Consider the following 18,102-nt stretch of genomic DNA (forward strand, 5'->3'; position numbering starts at 1 on the left):
TGGGGAACTAAGAACTCAAGATTCAAGATTCAGCACTCATGGGAGACAAAAATTAAAAAAAAAAAAAAACCTAAGAAGAGCATGGCTTTAGAGTCTGCTGGAAATGAGTTCAAAGCCTAGCTTTGCTAGTTACTAGCTTGGAGTTACTAGGTTACTAGCTTAACCTCCCATGAGCCTCAGTGCCCTCACCTGGAAAGAGGACTGTTCATATCTGCCACAGAGGGTCGCTGTGAGGGTCCACAGGGATGCCGAAGGCATATCAAGGCAGCGCCGACCGGCGGTAGGAGGTCACTGTTGTCCCCTCTAAGCCTGACCCAAAACCCTATAAGAATTTTCCCTGCCCCTTTCTGTGTGTCCATATTTTACAGATTCTGCAACCCTCAAGAGAAATAGCAGGACTCCCTAGCACATGGCTAATACTCAACAAATATCTGAACCAAGCAGGCAAAGGCCTAGAGCTTTCCCCAATAAGTCATCCATCACTGAGCGTCCTTTTGAAAATGGTGTTTCATACAATCCCTCCGGGGCCAGTGGTCAATAAAGTTGGCTGCATAAATTTCACTCACTCAGTCTCATCTGGTATCTCTGGACACAGGATGATGCTCTACTCTCTATCGATGGGAAAGACATAGACGGCAAATCCCAACACGCTTTCCCCAAGGCCTCCTAGGTTACTGTTGGTGACAGAGCCTGCTCATCATTGCCTACGCTGTCTTCTGGGAAGCAGCAAGTTCTCCATAAATGGCTCTGGCCCCTAAAGGTGATGAGGCCCTCTGTGATGAGAATAAGCATGGGGTTGATGGGGCAGACAGGGCAGGCACAAAGTGAATTTCCACCTTGGGTTGCACTATTCACACGGTGCACGGGTGGCAGGGCATCTGTGGAGAGAGCGCACCTCCAAAGCCTGGGGAGGAAGGCCAGGAAGCTTACAAAGAGTGCACCTTGAGACGCAACAGGCTGATTTCCCTGATGTTGTCCATAGGAAAATTCACTTCTCTAAGAGGCTAATTAGTCATGACAGTGCCTCGCTTCAGATATAATTGCACCAGTCCCATCCGGGTCTCTGTGGGCCAGCTTGTGACGGAATTTCCATTACTTAGTGTGTTTTGGTTACTGGAGAAAAATGTGTGTTTGGAGAAGTGGGGTATGGGGGTCAAGAGGAAGCAGAAAAAGCTTGGAATACCTTGAGTATCCATAAAAACCATCTGTGATTTTAAAACTTCATAAAGTTGATGAATCTGTGAGCTGGAGATTCTTCTTGGAATCTCAGCTCCATCTGCAGGAACAGCTCCTGGCAGGCAGCGGATTTTGAAATCCAAGTTTCTCGGGCAACAGAGCAAAGTGAGCTCCCCCAGCTTGGCCACTGAGGGTGAAAACAAGACCCAGGAAAGGGAGACTTTATGTTCTTCTCACCTCGCCACCAGCCTCTGAGCTGCCAAAAATGCCAGATCATGGTTACTGAGCATATGGGTGCCCGGATATGCAGCTTGGAGTCAGTAGCGTCACCTCTCCTGCCTTCCAGAGAGCAACGGCATTCAAGGGCCAGAGATCTCACAGGGCAAACCATGTTGGAGAGTGTCAGAAAACCACCCAATTCCCTAAGTGTTAGAGCTGGGAGAAGGGCGGGAACTTTAGGGACCCCACCCCCTAAGCCAGGGCTTCCCAACCCCACCCTATGACATTTGGACCAGGTAAGTCTATGTTGTGGGCATCTGTCCTGTGTGCTGTCACACACATCCCCAGCCTCTATCTACTGCATGCTAGTGGCATCCTGCCTCCCTCCCTAGTTGTGACAATTAAAATGTCTCCAGACATTGCCAAATGTCCTCAAGGGGCCAAAATCACCACCAGTTGAGAACCACCCATCCAGCCCGACAATTCCCAAAGTAGATTCCAAGGAATATTAGTTCAGTAAGCTCCCCTATAACACAAGTATTTCAGGGTTTCCCAACTAAAACTGGGAATCATGGCATATGATACCTATACCCGCCCCCCGCCCCGGAAATGGTGATCCCTGACATTAGTAAATTAAAGGTCATGAAAAGTTCTACAGTAGAAAAACCCATGGGATAACTGTTTAATCTAGTATTTGGCAAACTTTACCAAACAGACCCCTTTATTATCTATTTCCATCTTTCAGAGTAATGTTTCAAGGACCATATTGTGAGACTTTGGTACATGTGGTAATGTGTACATGTGGGGGGCAACCACCCCCCACAAATGACCAGATGAATGGAGGCAAGAAGTGGGTCATGTTTTTAAGCATCATTAACAGATGAGTGGCAGGGCCAGAGCCACGTCTAGCAGCCTGGAGTCTTGAGTCCCAGTCTACAACCTCCTGCATAAATGATTTGGATGCTATTTTATAAGATAGAAGTCCAGCTTCTCACTACCATGTCACAATTTGGTTCTACCGCCACCATTCGGAATATCCAACCAGGAAGCTAAAGCTAGTGAACTAAGAGCATGAATATTTCCCAGGAGAGCAAACAAAGCAAGTACTTTCTGCAGGCAGAGCAGAGGAGGACCTCACATTGGTGATGACCTTAACCACGGGACGATGCAGGGCGGCACCACTTAATATCACATCCTCGTACCTCACCAGCCCAACACAGTGCTAGTCCCACTAGAGCCACTCAACCTAACCCATCTCCGCATCCACACAATGCACCTCTGTATCATGGCTGGCATAGAGCGGGCCTCGATGAAGGCTGGTGGAAGGAATATGTCAGCCAGGAAAGGTCAAGGCCTCCACCACTGCCATGCCTTGATTAAAATTCACAGATCATCGATAACATTGTAAAGCCACCCCAGTTCCCTCTATCCTGTCTCATCATTTTCTTGGGTCATATTCCACCCCAGGCTTTCCAGGCTGCAGAGGACTGCTCTTTAGGGAGGGCATGTGGGCCCTCCAGTGAAGTGTCCACTGTCCATCTGGGGACTTGCATCAGTTCCAAGACATAAGAGATCAATTTCCAGCTCAGATCAGCTGGTCCAGTGTCCTTCCTAAGGGCAGCATGTCAAGGTACCAGTGTCCTGTCACTCTTGGCTCCACCACATGCAATGATTGATCACTCACTCCCCTGATGGTCTCAGCTTCCAAGACCAAGTGCTGGACGAGCCACAGGTTGGCTCCCATTCTCAGATTGCAAAACAATCAAAACAATATCCAGAAGGAAAGTGTTGATGGTGTGACATTCTACAGTTTTGCATGAGGACTGAAATAGAATCCTACCTCTAAGCTTCTGGTGTCCCAGGGCTCCTCTTTCAGCCCTAGGAGCAGAAGAGGGTCCTAGGGATTGCTCCAGGCCCTTTGGGGCTTTCCAAGTAGAAGGGTGTTAAGGATTCAGAATGGGGGAAGGGTTTGAGCTGGAGGGCAGGCCTGGGACCCCTCTCCTGGTTTACTGTGGCTCCAGCTAGTCTGAAAAATATAGAGGTGACCACAGGCCACTGAGCTCAGCCAACAGCTGTAACAGGAATGCAACAGCAAATGCTGGATGTCTGCGGCTTCCTCCTGGAATCTGTGCTGTGAGAAACCTGCCAGCAAAGGGCTCAGAGGCCGGGGCCCTCAGGACTGGAAAAGCACTCGGCAGGTCTCTCTCACTTGCAGGGTTCCAGACTCGGAGGGCCACACCTTGACTCCTCTCCCTTCCCCTTTCTCCTTCCCAGCACCGTCAAGGTACAGTGATAATGCTTAACCATGAAGCCAAAGGGACTTTGCCTTCTGGAGGCTTATTTACTGCTTTGCACAAAGTATAATCACCTCGTGTTCTTTCCCTGAACCCATTTGTCTCAGCACCACACTTGGCCTTCCTTATAAAGTGTCCTGATTTCACTGCCTCACCCCACAACTATGGAATTTAAGTATAGTCCTCAGGGGTCCGACTCAAGAACTTTAAAATGGGAAGAGGCCTTGGAGATTAGCTCTGGCGTCACTGTCCCACCGAGGAGCAGACTGACATCCAGAAATAAAAAGACTTGCTCATCTGGCCCAAATCCCTGTGGCGGCCAATGAGGAAGCAGAGCCCCGGGAAAGTGAAAGGTATCATCACACGTGGAGGTGGTGGCCAGGCCAGGCCCAGAAGGAAGAAAACTCAAGAGGCCCCCACGGTCAACCCAGAGTTTTCCCGGCCCTGTCATTTTTAAGGTGGAACATTCTGATACCACTTAAACAGCCAATTGCCAGGCTTTCAACAGTTTTTAAATTATCAAGCAAGAGGCAAAACTGACTTTGCTATTGTATCCCTGGGTGGGACAGACACAGAGGAACAAGGGGTGAGGTGAGGAAGAGAACAGGGCCAAGACAGGTGTGAGGCCAGGAACTAGGCTAGGGTGATGAAGGGGCCAACGTCAGGGATGGAGTCGCGTCGGGGTGAGAAAAGCTCAGCCAAGTCTGTTCACGGTAAGAAAGAAGCAATGACTTCGTATTTCAAAACAAAGGAAGGCCAACCGCTCAGAAATCAGGCCACAATCATTAGGTCTGCTTTTATTTTTTGTTGAAAAAGTGACTTCGGTCACTGTTTTTGACAGATCACTTTGCCATCCCAACCCAAAGAGCAGCGACAAGCAGAGGGTGGCACAAGGTCATTATCATCCCAAGCCCGAATCCCAGGCTCCAGGGTTAACTGCAGCACAGTCAGAGCCACAACCAGCCACGGAAGCTCAGCACAGCCATCCTCCTCAGGACACCAACATGCCATGGCCTCGAAGCTGTCCCTCCCTCACCAACCCAGGGCTTCTCTCCCCACCGTCACCGGCTGGCTCCGAGCTTCCTTCTGCTCGGCCAGCCATACACCTGCCTCTGGGAAGTACCGCACAAAGGCTAGTCTGAGAGCCGTGTTGACCACAGTCGGGGCAGGGGGTACTGAGGCACGCTCAGACATTGGCAGCAGGACCCGTCTCACCATCTGGGCCATCTTCCCCCATGGAAATGCTGACTGCACCAGCACCAGGTGTCTCCTTCCTGCTACATGGGGGAGACTGGTGGGCCCCGGGGCAAGGATCCCGGCTCTGGACAGTGCCCAACAGGCTTGCACATGAGCAGCACAGGCAAATAGCATGCTCTGCAGGAGCAGCCACTACTAGGAAGCCCTGTCTCCCCACACATCTTGAGGCCACCCTCAGGATGCCAGCTCCACCTCTCCTCGGTCTGTGCCAGGCGTGTTTTCAAGTCATGACGAATGTGAATGTTTTCATATGAGACATGCCACAGTCAACCACAGCAGCTACCTGTGTCCTCGAAACCCCAGGAGACTGGGGCGCGTTGGCCCCCACTCCCAGACCCCCAGGCCCAGCGCAGGCTGCCAGGAAGCAGGTGGCCCACTGACATGTGTGTCATCAAGCAGATGAATAAGGGTGATAGGCCAGGTCCCTCTGTCGTGCGCAGGATGACAAGCAGGGAAAAAGACACCATTCTTGACTTCAGAGAATCGTCTGGTTGAGAGAAGTTGCCCCGATGTTACTTGTCAGTGGTGAGGTCAGAAATGGAGTCAAGGTCAGCAGTTTGGGGACCAATCCAGGAGACTGGCTCAGTTGGTGCCTCCTGAACATGCTGTTCACACCCCACACCCCATCCTAACCCTGCCCTATCCACACGCCACCTGCACCACTAATTCAGGCTTTCGCTTTTTTTTAATGGAACCTTGTAACACTGCCAAATGTAAAAAACTGGTATCATGTCTAAAACACAGACAAAAGCCTTCGAAATAAACACAACGCCAAGCAAAACCCAGTCACATAATTCCAAGGAGCCGCTGCTTGCTGGCCGGATGGCTGTGCCTTTGTTCCAAAGGAACAAGGGTGAGCGTCAAGAGGTGCTCAAAACACCAAAATGAGGCTTTCTCTCCCAGATCTCCCAGGAAGACTGGAGGAAAACTGAAAAGGAGCTGTATTCCTCCTGGAGATTCAAGGTCTCGTACCTGGCGCGCTCCCCATGGTGTGCTTTCCACACTTGGGGGAACCCGAAAGCCGGAGCTAACCCGAGCATTTCTGGCAACGTCCAGATTCCGTAATAGCATTAAGGATACGGCTCATGCCAAAGAAACCAGGGAGAGGGGAACGGACAATGCTGAACAACACCGGGCCGCTGGCTGAGTTGGGTTTCCAAAGTTCCTGCCCCTTCCCCCTCCAGGGTTAAATATATCCACCCTCTTCAGGTTACAAACATGAACATAAAAGACCAGAGAGGGTGGGACGCCTGGGTGGCTCAGTGGTTGAGCGTCTGCCCTTGGCTCAGGACGTGACCCCGGGGTCCTGGGATCGAGTCCCGCATCGGGCTCCCTGCAGGGAGCCTGCTTCTCCCTCTGCCTGGGTCTCTGCCTCTCTCCGTGGCCGGGCAGCAAAAACCGAAACAGGCAAAACTGGAGGCTCACCAGAGTTAAAGGCTTAAATTGGAGTTGACTATTTACATTACAGGAAGGTTCTCCACTCTCCGAAAGCCACCCGTTATAGTCTGAGCTTCCCTGGAACACGTAAGTGTTTGTTAACAGATTATTAACTCCTTGGCAGATTCTCAAGCTCTGAAGAAAATTAGCAGGGGAAGGATGGGGGAGGGAACTGGAATCCCTGCTCCGTTTGGTTGCCAGGCTTTCTGCTAAGTGCTCTGCATACAGTATCTCATCTAATGAATCCAACCCCGGCAGGGTTGGGAACGGTCATCTCTGTTTTACAGAAAAGGCTACGAAGCGCAGAGATGTCGAGTCACCTGCCCAAGGTCACACAGCTACTCTGGCACCCAAAGCATGGGCTGTCTCCAGCAGCACAGGGCACAGTCGTCCCAGGGATGTACCGTTTATATTTTGTTATCACCAGGTGCTGAAATATGCCCCGTCGGACACAGTTAACTCTTGGAAATGAATATACATAAATGCTAAGAACGTCATACCCAGGAAAGATGACCGTATTGAGCTTAAAACTTAGCGTGGGTGAGAGGCATCAAAAGATCTGAATGTCCCAGGCTGGAAAGGGAGGGGATTCCTGGTGCCTACAAGTTTTCCATTCCAGGCCTACCTCTTTACACATGCACACAAGTGCACACACACACACACACACACAATCCTTCCGCCAAAATGTTCTACTTTAGTAGATGGAAAAGTAAGAGCTAGGAGACTTTCCTAGCTCGTCCCAATGCTTAGCTTTCTCCCTCCTGCCCCCTAGGCTCTGGAACTTATCTGGCCAGCCAGACGGCAAACAGACAGCTCCTTTGCCACGGGTGGGCCTGGGCTGTTCTTTGAGCCAGATTGGGCGACTGTGTCTCCTTCCAGCAAAAAACTCTGGAGGTAGAATAGAAGCATTGTGTTGCCTCCCGGTTATCAGGTAGGGAAGGCTGGGAGGAAAGGGAAAAGAAAAGACGGGGAGGAGAAGGGAGGGAGGGAGGCTGGAAGGCGGGAAATTGGTTAAAATATATTGTCGGTGGCACAAGATAAAAATAAGAATAGCTTTTTTTTCTGAGATTTAAAGCACTTTTAAAAATCAAAGACAGGGAGAGCTGCTGTGCTACGCTGGTGGGATCGTTGGCTGGTTTTTTCATGTCTTTTAAAGCTCTTATTATATAGTTTGACAACAGGTAAAAGTTTGGGGTGCAAAGATAGAAGAACATTCATGGATAGAAAACTCAGAACGACTCACCAAGGGGAGCTTGGTTTGTGATAATTTTATATAAAATTATTATTAACAAAGAGTTATCTCATCCCTTTAGAGCCTGCCTCACAGGTGGACGGACCCAAGACCCTCTTGACCAGGTTAATGGGATTTCTTAGAATTTGCATGAGGCTTCTGATGGGAGGGCTACAGAGAGAGGGGCCTCCGATATGTGTGGGCCGGGGAGCCAGGACCTTGCTCTGTGGACAAAATGCATGGCTTCAGGCAAATCCCTGAACCTGCCTCGCCAGTGGCCACTCCCCTAAAAGAAGGAGCTGCATTAGGCCAGGCTGACAAACCCAACTGCTCAGGAGGGTGAGCCTGAACCATAAGCCTGAAGGGACAGGGGTGACCTAAACATCCCATGCACCTGCCACTCAAACCCAGATAATTGCTAAGATCTGATAGATCAGTAGAACTTTTTTTTTTTTCTTTTCAAGAGAAGCTAGGAATCTAGACCTTCATGTGGACTCTCAATTTTTTCTTGGCATCTAATTTTGCAAAAATGTCAATCCCCTGAAGGTCAGTGACACAAACCCTGGCCGTGATCTCTGGTTTAGACGTTCCAGAATTTCCCTCGAGTGTGAGGTGTCAAGTAAGCTTACTGCCTGCCCCCCTGCTTCATTACCACATGGCCCTGACATCGCTGGCCCACGGCTCCTCTGAGACACCACTTGGCAGAGGAGCCCAACAAGAGGAAGAGCAAGAGAAAACTGCTGGGTGGACCTAATCGATTCAGTTGCTGGGAGTGGGGAAGAGCTACTGCAAAGGTCCAGCTGGGGCCCCATCAAAGGTGCCTGGACCCCCAAGAACGGTGACAAAGAGCCCGGCTGGACCATTCGACTCCGCGTCCTGATGCAGGCCATGGGACTGGGCACCTGAGCATGCTGCCAGAGACTGGCAAGGCCCTGCTGGTCCTGCAGTTCAAGTGGGTATCCAGCCCCACGCTTCTCCGGCTTCCACAAGCACAAACTTTCTGCTTTTCCAATGAGCTCCCAGGTGGCGTGGCTGCTGCGGGTCCCAGGACCCCACTCTGAGGAGCCAGGTGGCGCCATCTACAACTTTCCTCCCTCCTGGCCCTCTTTCTCTCTCCCTGTGCCCCACAAACAAGTCTCCTCTTACCCCACCCCGCTTCCCTCCCCTCCCCTCCTATTTCTAACAAGCCTTCTGAGAGTGGAGTCTATGCTTGCTGCCTTGACTTCTCCACCCATCCCTGGCCCTCTCTGTTTAAACCCCTTTACCAGGCTTCTTCCTCCATATGGGACCACACTCCTAGAATAATTCTTTCATGTTACTAATAACCTCCTAATTGTCTAATTCAATGCCCTCTCCTAAGACCCTATCCAAACAAAACTGATAATAATCATGATGGTGGATACTTACCAACTAAATAAATGTATCAGATTCCATTCCAAGTCCTTGCCCAAGATGTACTTCAAATGCATTAGCTTACCACCTATGACACTGTTCTAGAATTAAGCCCATTTTTGCAAAGGAGGAAACTGAGACTCAGAGAGGTTAAGTAACTTGTCCAAGATCACCCAGCTAGAAAGGGGCAGAGCTGGGACTGGCCACCTAGGCAGTCCACTGCAAAGTCCTCACTCCTTCCCCCACATTTGATAACCAAAAAAAAAAAAAAATTCAAACATACAGCAAGGTTGAAAGACTTTCACAGAGAACACATGAATATTCACCACGTAGATGCTAACATGAACATTATTACATTTTACTATTTTGTCACAAATCTATCCACAGGCTAACCTTTGGTTCCATTTGAAAAGCAGCCTGGAAAACACTTTGGAGGCTCAGGTCAGATGTTGCCATTTCTGAATCAGAAATCATTTGGCATCTTCTGAAGCCCCCTTATCCCTCCACTCTCCCGGGGCCAGGGGTGGGTTGGGGTGGGCCAGAAGGGAAGCAGTGATCTGGGAACACCCCCGCACATCATCACACCCCATGTCCCAGCCAAACTGACATCCCCCCTGACACAAAGCAGGGAGGGAGGGTGTTTGGGAATAGCTCCTCGAAATACCTCCTGAACCCTGAGGGGTCTTTCGGAATGTGGCCAAGACACAGCAGGAAGAGCAGTTCACATCAAGGGCAGCTGAGCCTACCTTCAGAGCCCTTCCTTCAAGAGGGATTGGAACAGCACCCTTGGCTCCGATGCTTTTGTGTTTTTCCAGCTACAGGTGGCCTCGGGCTCCATCACAGGGCCCAGGAGTGAGATGGGAAGATTATCAGGGAAATTTCCCATCCAGCGCCCTTTTGCACACCTCAAGGGGAGGCCATTCCCACAGAATACAACGCAAACGATCCCCTGGGACTCCTGCAGGGCTATGGCATCCCTCCCACTCCTACTCCATCTGCCCCAAGGAGAAGTTGTTTAACCATTTTAATTAATTAAAAAAAAAAAAAAAAAAAAAAAAAAAAAAACAGCTTTCTCTCCATGCTCCTGGCAAAGGAAAGACCCTCAGTGGGTTAGCATATGAAAAGAAAGGCCTTGGAGCTCTGGGAGCCCTGGACTCTCAGTTCTGTCCCCTTAGGCTCTCCACTCCTTCCTGCATGTGACCTTAAGAAAGCCTCTCTCCCTCTCTGGGGCAGAGCTTTCTCATCTGTACAAATGATGCTACATCAAATGGAAAGAACGAGCAAATCTGGCCCATCTCCTGAGTCCAAGGCCGGGGTCTGGGGGCTGGGTGGAGGGCAAGCAGGCATCTCAGCATGCACCACGGAGCCCTTCTCGAAGCCTTCTCTCTTTGAAAGTATGAGCTCACTACATCCTTACAACAATTCTGAGGTGGGTGCTAGATTTTTATCTACATTTTACAAGTAGGGGAACTGAGGCACAGAGCCGGGGAGGCTTTCCTAGGTCATATGGTTAGTAAGAGGCCGAGGGAGAATGAAAGGCAGAGGCAGGCTCTGGCATCGTGCAGGTGACCAGCGCACATCACTGTCTGCTAGGGAGGCCTAAGCCCCTCTCTCTGCCCTCCAATGACACTCCATCCAGTCCAGGTGGCAGGACAAATATCAAGACTTAAATGCTGATGATATATTTAAATAACTCTTTGGGATAATAGTGGCGAAGATATTGCCGGCAGAACATGATTAATTGCCAAATGAAACCATTCAGACAGAACTGCTCTAAAGGTCTGGGGGAAAAAAAAGAGTGAGATCAATCTGCCATTGTAGGAAGCCCAGGATATTGAATGTGAACTGACTTTTGCAGGGTGAGCAAAATTTGAACAGGCAAAGAAAAAACATTCCAGCAAGAGTCAAAATTCAAAGAGGCAGCCCCCCGTGTTTGGAGAGGTGGAGAGCCCCAAATGACTGACTAAGGCTCAAGAGGACAGGGTAGGAGCTAGAAGGATGGGCTCAGGCCAGGCCTCGAGAGCCTCAAGCGCCGGGCAAAGAAGTCTGGACTCCACCCTGTAGGTAATAGGGAGGCTTGGAGGAACTGCAATGAGGGTGGAGAGGAGAGGTTTCGTGACCGCAATGTCTACAGGTGACCCACTAGACCCACTAGGCGGTGGCAAGGGGCGACCTTGATGAATTATCACAGGTATTGGCCAAGGAGCCCTTGGGTCTTGACAAAGGAAAGCAAGAAGTTAGGTCATGCCTCAGCCCCTGACCAGGTAGGGGGGACACCTGAAGTCTTCGGTTGGGCTTCTTTTCGAGGCTGTTCAGAACTCAGCAGCACACTGTGCCATCCGCCAAGTGAGTAAATGTGACCCAAAGAGCCCCCCAGGACCACATCCAGGACCACACTATTTTTAATCCTGCTGACCAGAAACACACTGGGACGAAATGAAGCATAAACACCGACAGGAGGCTCTCCAAACTCCCCCTCTCTCCTCCTATTAGCCACACGGCGACCCTGCAGACTCACCATATGGCCCACCAGCCAGGCAGCCCCTTCTGAGCCCAGACACGTTGATCTGCTTAATTATCTGGTGGCTATAAATAGAAGGGCTGGACAATAAGCTGAGGATTTTTTTCTTTCTGTCTTGCAAGAAAGGGCCCCCAAGCGTCAGAATGAGGACTACAAGGGTTTCACGTACTCGATCCAGGCCATTTTTCCCCTCCGTGTGAGCCATAAGCCTAAAACAGCTTCAAAAATGGCCTAGGTCCTCTGTGGATTCTCCTCTCTCCCAGCAGAGCCAGTAGTGGAGACTGCTTGGCCACTCACGGTTCTGAGAGGAGGCATGGGATCAGGAAAGAGACCATCCAGGAGACTCAAAAGGTCCTTTTGTCTTGAGGTGTCTCCTTGCATATAGGGTCAAGATCTAGCTCCGGTCATCCAGGGCCTTTCCTACCTTATCACCCACTGTGCCCATGTTCAGCCATCACCCTGGCCCCAACCCACTCCCACGCTATTGCAGTTGCCCCAACGAGTAAATGCTCGGGACCCAGAACCAGGAGGGAACTCAGTGAATACTCCAGGGTGGGAACACCTGTTCTGGATTCCCAGTGCCTACCACGCCTAACACCAAGTACCACCACCCCTTCCCTTGACGCCTAAACCTGTGCCACACTCCAGCCCATCATCAGCCACCGCTCCTGCCCACTGGTCTCCTCCCCCTCCAGGCGGGCTTTCTGTGCCCTGCACAGTAGGCTTCTCTTGCCCCAGCTCCTCAGTTGTCTCCCAACCCCAAAACCCTGCGGGCAACCAAGTTGGAAATCAGATAAACCCGACTTTGCCTTCTAGAGCTGCTATTTACTACTTGTAAGAACTTGGCCAAGTGGCTTAAATGCTCAATGCCTTAATTCACTCAACTGTACAATGGCCACAATGGTACTGACGTCCCGGGATTGCTCATGAGGAAGAGCAAGAGAGAGCACGTGAAGGGTTTCTCCTGGAGCCTGGCCCATGGCAAGGCTCCCTACAAGAATGTCACCAGCAGCTTTTATCTACACCTAGCCCCCACCCCAAGATGCACCAGACTCAGCACGTGTTCCATGAGTGGCTGGTTTCTCCCCCCCCCACCTTCCTTCACACCCCAGCAAAAGGCCCGGTGACAGCAGGAGTCTGCACATTCGGCTTCTGTAGTTGGGGCTCTTGATCCTGGCCAGTGTGAATCTGAACACCTTTTTGTACATGTCTGACACCTACTGTTTACCCTCTAACATTGTCCCTCCTCCCATCCTAGCGAGGGGGGCCCTTACTCCCACAGGTGGTCAAAGTGCAAGGACAGTCCTCTTCCAAAGCACAGGTTTGGTTTTCAGCTAGCATGTTTGCCCAGCAATATCAGGGTGATAGCCCTGGGTTGCCCGAGATCCAGGAGTGGATGGGTACACCCAACAGATGTGAAACCAGGTGAGAGAAAGGAGTCCTAGAGGTCACCAGTCTCCCATCAAGGGGCCAGACTGCCTCTACGTGAATGTTTTCCCAAAAGAAAGGTCTTCTTGGTGGTTCCAGCTGGCTTTTGGGTCACTCCTGCAGACAGGGGCACAGATGCTCTTGGTCTTCAAGCTCCTGCACTCATGCAGTCTGCCACAGACACGTACCTTCATGAGATCCATCGCTAAGTCCCCTCATGGGCATTCAGAGACACTTAGGGATTGTGGTCGCAGCTAGGAAAATTCGTTAGGGAAGCTGATCTGGGCTGGGCTTCTGATGACAACAGAGGACAGGGTGAGATGTCTGCTGGTCAGAGAGAATGGAAGCCCCTGCGAAGTGCAGAGTTTCTAGGTCCAGCTGGCCCCACATGGACTCAGGTGTCACATGGAGGCAGAGGCCAGGGTCAAATCCCAGCTGAGCCCCTTCACAGGTAGGTGACCGCTGGTGATACGTGTAGCCTCTCTCAGCCTCAATTTTCCCATCAAAGAAATGAGAATTTTTCAAATGCCTTCTGCAAGGCACAGTTTTGAGAGTTCTAAAGATATAATTTCAAAAGGTCATGGACACTTAGTAGGAGCTTGCTGAAGGGGGCTGAGACTTGCCAGCACGCAGAATTATTGTGGTGCTTGTCCAGACTCCATCTGCTCTGGGGAGAGACTTAGCCCTGAGAATCACCTAAGGTTTCTCCAAAGTGAATTCTCCAAGGATGAGTAGCAAGGGAAAAGAAAAAGACCTTTCTCTTCTCTCTCTTCTTCAAAAACTGCAGGCATCCAGAGGAAGTAGAGTGTAGGTGGCCAAGTAGCTAGATCCCTAAATAGCAACTAATGTCTTTGATGGGAATTAATAATGAAAAGGCACCTGTTAGCTGACTTGGAGTCACTTTAATTTGCCACACGGCAATGATATTCACTATCCTATCAGCTGATCCGTGAGATGTAAAATGCCATGTAGTCTGCCATTGGTGTCTCCATGCTAAGAGGCAGAGGCTGTCCCCAGGGTGGCTGTCAGCCCCTATGTCCCCAACCACTCCAGAGGTTTTCCTGGGCACCTCCCAGCCATTCCCAAAGGCCCAAGCACTCCCTGCCCCAGTGCTGAGCCCGGAGGAGTAGCTGGCCAGCCCATCCAAAGGTGAAGACCCACCCTGCCCAAGAGGAGCACCAACCCTCCAACAGTTATCAACTTCCCCCTGAGGTCACCATGGGCAGGGCCTGGAAAAGCCTCACTGGACGGCCCAGGGAATTCCCAATGGTCCATGAGCAAAAGTGTCACCATCATCATTTTTTTTCCCCAGGGCAGAGGCAGGACATGGAGAAATAAACAGGCTCTATATGGTACTGTGAGCCTTGGTTTCCATAGCAACCCACTGTGGCTGCAGGAGCACCTAGGAGAGACCCAAGGCAGGGCTGGAATGCCAGGGTCCCAGCAGCCAAGACCACCCAGCAGTATTTAGAGATGGAAAACGAGATTTGTTCAGGTTCAGAAAAGCCCAAGAAAACTAAAGAGGGGTAGGGGATTTGGCTACTCTCTTAGCTTTGTATCAAGGCCAGCTCCGAGAATACCCCGTGTGCAGAGCTGATGCAGGCCCCGTGGGTTAGCTCTGCCAGCGAGGTTAATGTCAACAACCAACCTCTAGATCTTCTGCAGAAACATTCCTTCTCTCTCTCTCTCTCTCACACACACACACACACACACACACACTGCAAGCACATGCAGGAAAATAAAAGTATACACAGGTCCCTGCGGTTAATTTGCAAACGAGAAAAATATTGATGCATGATCAATTTCAACAAAATCCTTTCATGAAAATTTCTGATTCACTTTGCCCTCGGACATTTCCACTCCTGTGCCTTCTGTTCCTGCGTAGAGTCCTTGCTACTCTAGCCACGCACCATGTCCTCATCTACTCGGGACTGAGTGGGAGGGCCCTCGAAACCTAAACTCCACGCCAGGTACAAGCCGGCACGATTAGCAGCCAGCGATCTGGCTTCTTGACTGCTGATATGGAATAACTCAGGAAACTCAATCGCACAGGGCTGCACCAGGGACCTGCCTACTGTCCACAGATGTCACTGCAGTCATTAGTCAAGGCCGAGGGCAGTTACCACAAACAGGCCACGGGGCCCATCTATCTCTGCTCCTTCGTCAAATCCCAAAATACCATGACAACACCCAGGCTAGGGCCTCTGAGGATACTCGGGAGGAAATCCAACTTCAAGGGACAGGGACTCAAGGTGTGGCCCCGGTCAGCCAAGTGGCAGCATGGGCCAGGGAGCCGAAGGAAGGCAGGAGGCTGGAACAGCTGATGGGTAAGGCGGGTGTCTGGAGAGAGCGGGCTGGCCCCGGGTACCTGCCTTCATGGCCTGACTCGTCTGGTTCTGTGTTCTTCTCATAGACACCCTGCTGCCAAAAGCACCTGGCTAAGGAGACACCCCCCTCCCCCGTCCCAGACCACCAGGGAAGCTGAATGAAGTCGCTGCCTATGAAAATCCCTTCACCTCAAGGGCTGTCTCAGAAATCGAAACAGACAAGCCGTCAGGCCAAAGACCAGCCTTTCTTCATCAGAGGGCCTACAAGATGCCCAGCTTCCCAGAGCCAGGCAGAGGCTGAGGGTAGCCCCCCAACACTTAGGAGCTGGGGTGCTACCCGGATCCCTGCACCCCTCTCAGGAGAGCTTCTGAATAGAACTGGGTGACCAGGCTCAAGGAGGCTCTCAAGGTTCTGGTCAGCTGCCCTAGCAGTCACCTCCACCTTCCTCCAGATGAGCCCTGAAAATCCAGACTCTGTGCAGGAGGAAGCACAGAATCTTCCCTGTTGTCCGAGGTGAAGCGGCCAGAGGACACGGAGGAAAGGCCACTCCGGGTCACTTGGGAAGACACATCACCAGGTTGGCTTCACTTCCCTAACGGTGACAGGAAAAACAGGCTTTGGGGGCGAGGGGACGGGGTAGAGGACCAACAGCTGGGAAGGTCACTCATGCGCGTGGCCCCCTGGGCCACTTCCAACGGTGGCCACGTCTCCGCCCGGGTAGCCAAACTCCGCCGCTGCGCACACTGGCTCCCGGTCAGACGCACTGTCTGCCTCCATAGCTTCGCTCACACCGCTGTGCTCACCTGGAAGCCCGCGCCCCACCCACTCCTCTGTGACCACCAGCCTGAGGTAGCCTTCTGGATTGAGGGGGAACCCCAGCTCCTTCATCAGGCCGTGCCTGCCTGCGGACATGCCCTGACCCCATCCTCCTTCTGCAAGGCGGCTTCAGGGAGAGGGGTCAGCAGACCGACCGCCTCCAGCTGTTCGCTCCATCAGGGTCAGCCTCCAGTGCAGGTGCTGGCTTCCCCCACGGTCACAGCGTTCCTGGGACTGTCAGCACCGGATGAGGGCCTGGGGTACAGAGGCGCAGCCTTCCAGCCAGAAAACATCATCTCTGTCGGGCAGGGTCCACCCGAGCTCCCTGCTGGGCTGCTGAGGGCCTGGTGGGGCCTGATCGGCCCTCCACTCCACGTCCCCGTGGCCACGGCTCTGCCCCCCACCCCTCCTTTCACAGGTGTTGCTCCCCCGCCAACATCCTATGTCCAAACTCAGGTCTGTTTCCCAGAAACCCAGTCTGCACCAGTGCTCACCCCCTCTTCGTCTTCACTGGCTGGTCATTATTGTACAACCTGACATTCCTCCATAGAAGATGCTCGAGGCACCTTTGCCCGACAGATGGAATCCCGTAACGTTTCTAGCTGCTGACCAAGCTCTCGCAGAGCCGGCCAGTCTTCCACGCACACTCAGAGTAGCTGTTTGTCAGGTGGGCTGAATGACGTGGAGGCCAGCAAAACAGACCATCTCCGCAGCAAAGCCTTCCTCTGGCCCCCCGGGACTTGCACAGTACACCTGCTCTTCTGTCTTGCACACAAGGCCTGAGGGCCACAGGGAGATGCTTCAGCTGGGACGTGCTGGAGCCCGGGATCCAGAACAGTGGCCCACTGCATCTTGTGCGTCCTAAGTGATGGCTCAGCCTTTTTTTCCTGGAAGGTCAGCTTTAGTGGCACCTTCTCATCAGCAATGCTGCCACTGGGTGCGAACAGCCTTGCTCGCCACGGCACTTTAATCAGGGTGGCGTGACAGCACGGTAAATGTTAAAAAGGTTATAATTAGAGATGCTGTTAGAACAACCCAGGGCTTAGTGTTACTAAAGATATTTGCAGAGTTTAGTGCAATATAAATAGGAGGGTTTCTGGTCTCATGCCCACAATTTTGAGCAGGCTGACGTTCCAAGGGGACACTCAGGCAAGGCCATCCCAAGCTGGGACTTCTCATGCCTGATTCTTCTGTCCTCAATGTCAAGGTCCTCAGGGATAGTCATCCTGGGTGTGTGCATCCCAATAAAGGAGTGATGATCTCCTGCCTGCCCCTCAAAGAGCCTAGGCCAGCACACTAGGACACAAGCTCAACGCAACAGCTGCCGGAAACCGTCTCCTGCACGTGGAGCTCACGGCACTGTGATTCCGTTGGGCCAGATTGAAAGCAATCTTGGAGAGAAGGGCCAGCACTCCACAGAATGACAGGACCACTTCCCAGCACGATTTCAGCCTGAGTCTGTGGATTCCGCATCCCACAGCCATCCGTCATTCAACAAGGGTGACACTTGTAACGATGCCTACCGCTGGCCGGGCTCTCTGCACACACCCACGTCATCCTCACAATCCAATAGGGTGATGCTCGGCACACCCATCTTACAGATGAAGAAACCAAGGCCCGGCAGCTGCGTCACGAATCCACCATCACACAGCAACATCCAAACTCTAATTCAGGCCTGCCCCATCCGGGCTTGGCTCTAACAGGGCTTATTTCTGAGCTGAGGGGAGAGAAGCTGAGGAGGGGCGCCCCTTTTACTTTTCACTCCATGAACTTGCATATTGTTTGAATTTTGCATAAAGAGCAGTTCCCCTTTTATTACTTCTTTTTTTTTTTAATCTTCAAGACAGCAAAAAGAATGTATGGGCAAGAGAAATAGTCCTATTTCTATAGAAGAAATGTATCATAATCAGACAGTATCTACCAACAGCCAGAGAAGCTTCTGTCCTTTGCTACAAGAATTCCATTTTGGGAATTCTGTTCTGAAAAAAATAAAAATAAAAATA

General features: G+C 51.5%; 1 protein-coding gene and 1 long non-coding RNA gene across 2 annotated transcripts in view; one reads left to right on the forward strand and one right to left on the reverse strand.

Annotated features, from left to right (window-relative positions):
* Positions 1-18,102, reverse strand: part of KCNMA1 (potassium calcium-activated channel subfamily M alpha 1) — a 711,483-nt gene that overhangs the window by 517,555 nt on the left and 175,826 nt on the right.
* LOC119871485 lies at positions 7,162-8,726 on the forward strand. Its single transcript, XR_005358005.1, has 3 exons — positions 7,162-7,314; positions 7,697-7,739; positions 8,161-8,726. It is a non-coding gene; the product is annotated as an uncharacterized LOC119871485 (long non-coding RNA).

This window comes from Canis lupus, chromosome 4 (genome assembly GCF_011100685.1).
Source record: "Canis lupus familiaris isolate Mischka breed German Shepherd chromosome 4, alternate assembly UU_Cfam_GSD_1.0, whole genome shotgun sequence".
Taxonomy (NCBI): domain Eukaryota; kingdom Metazoa; phylum Chordata; class Mammalia; order Carnivora; family Canidae; genus Canis; species Canis lupus.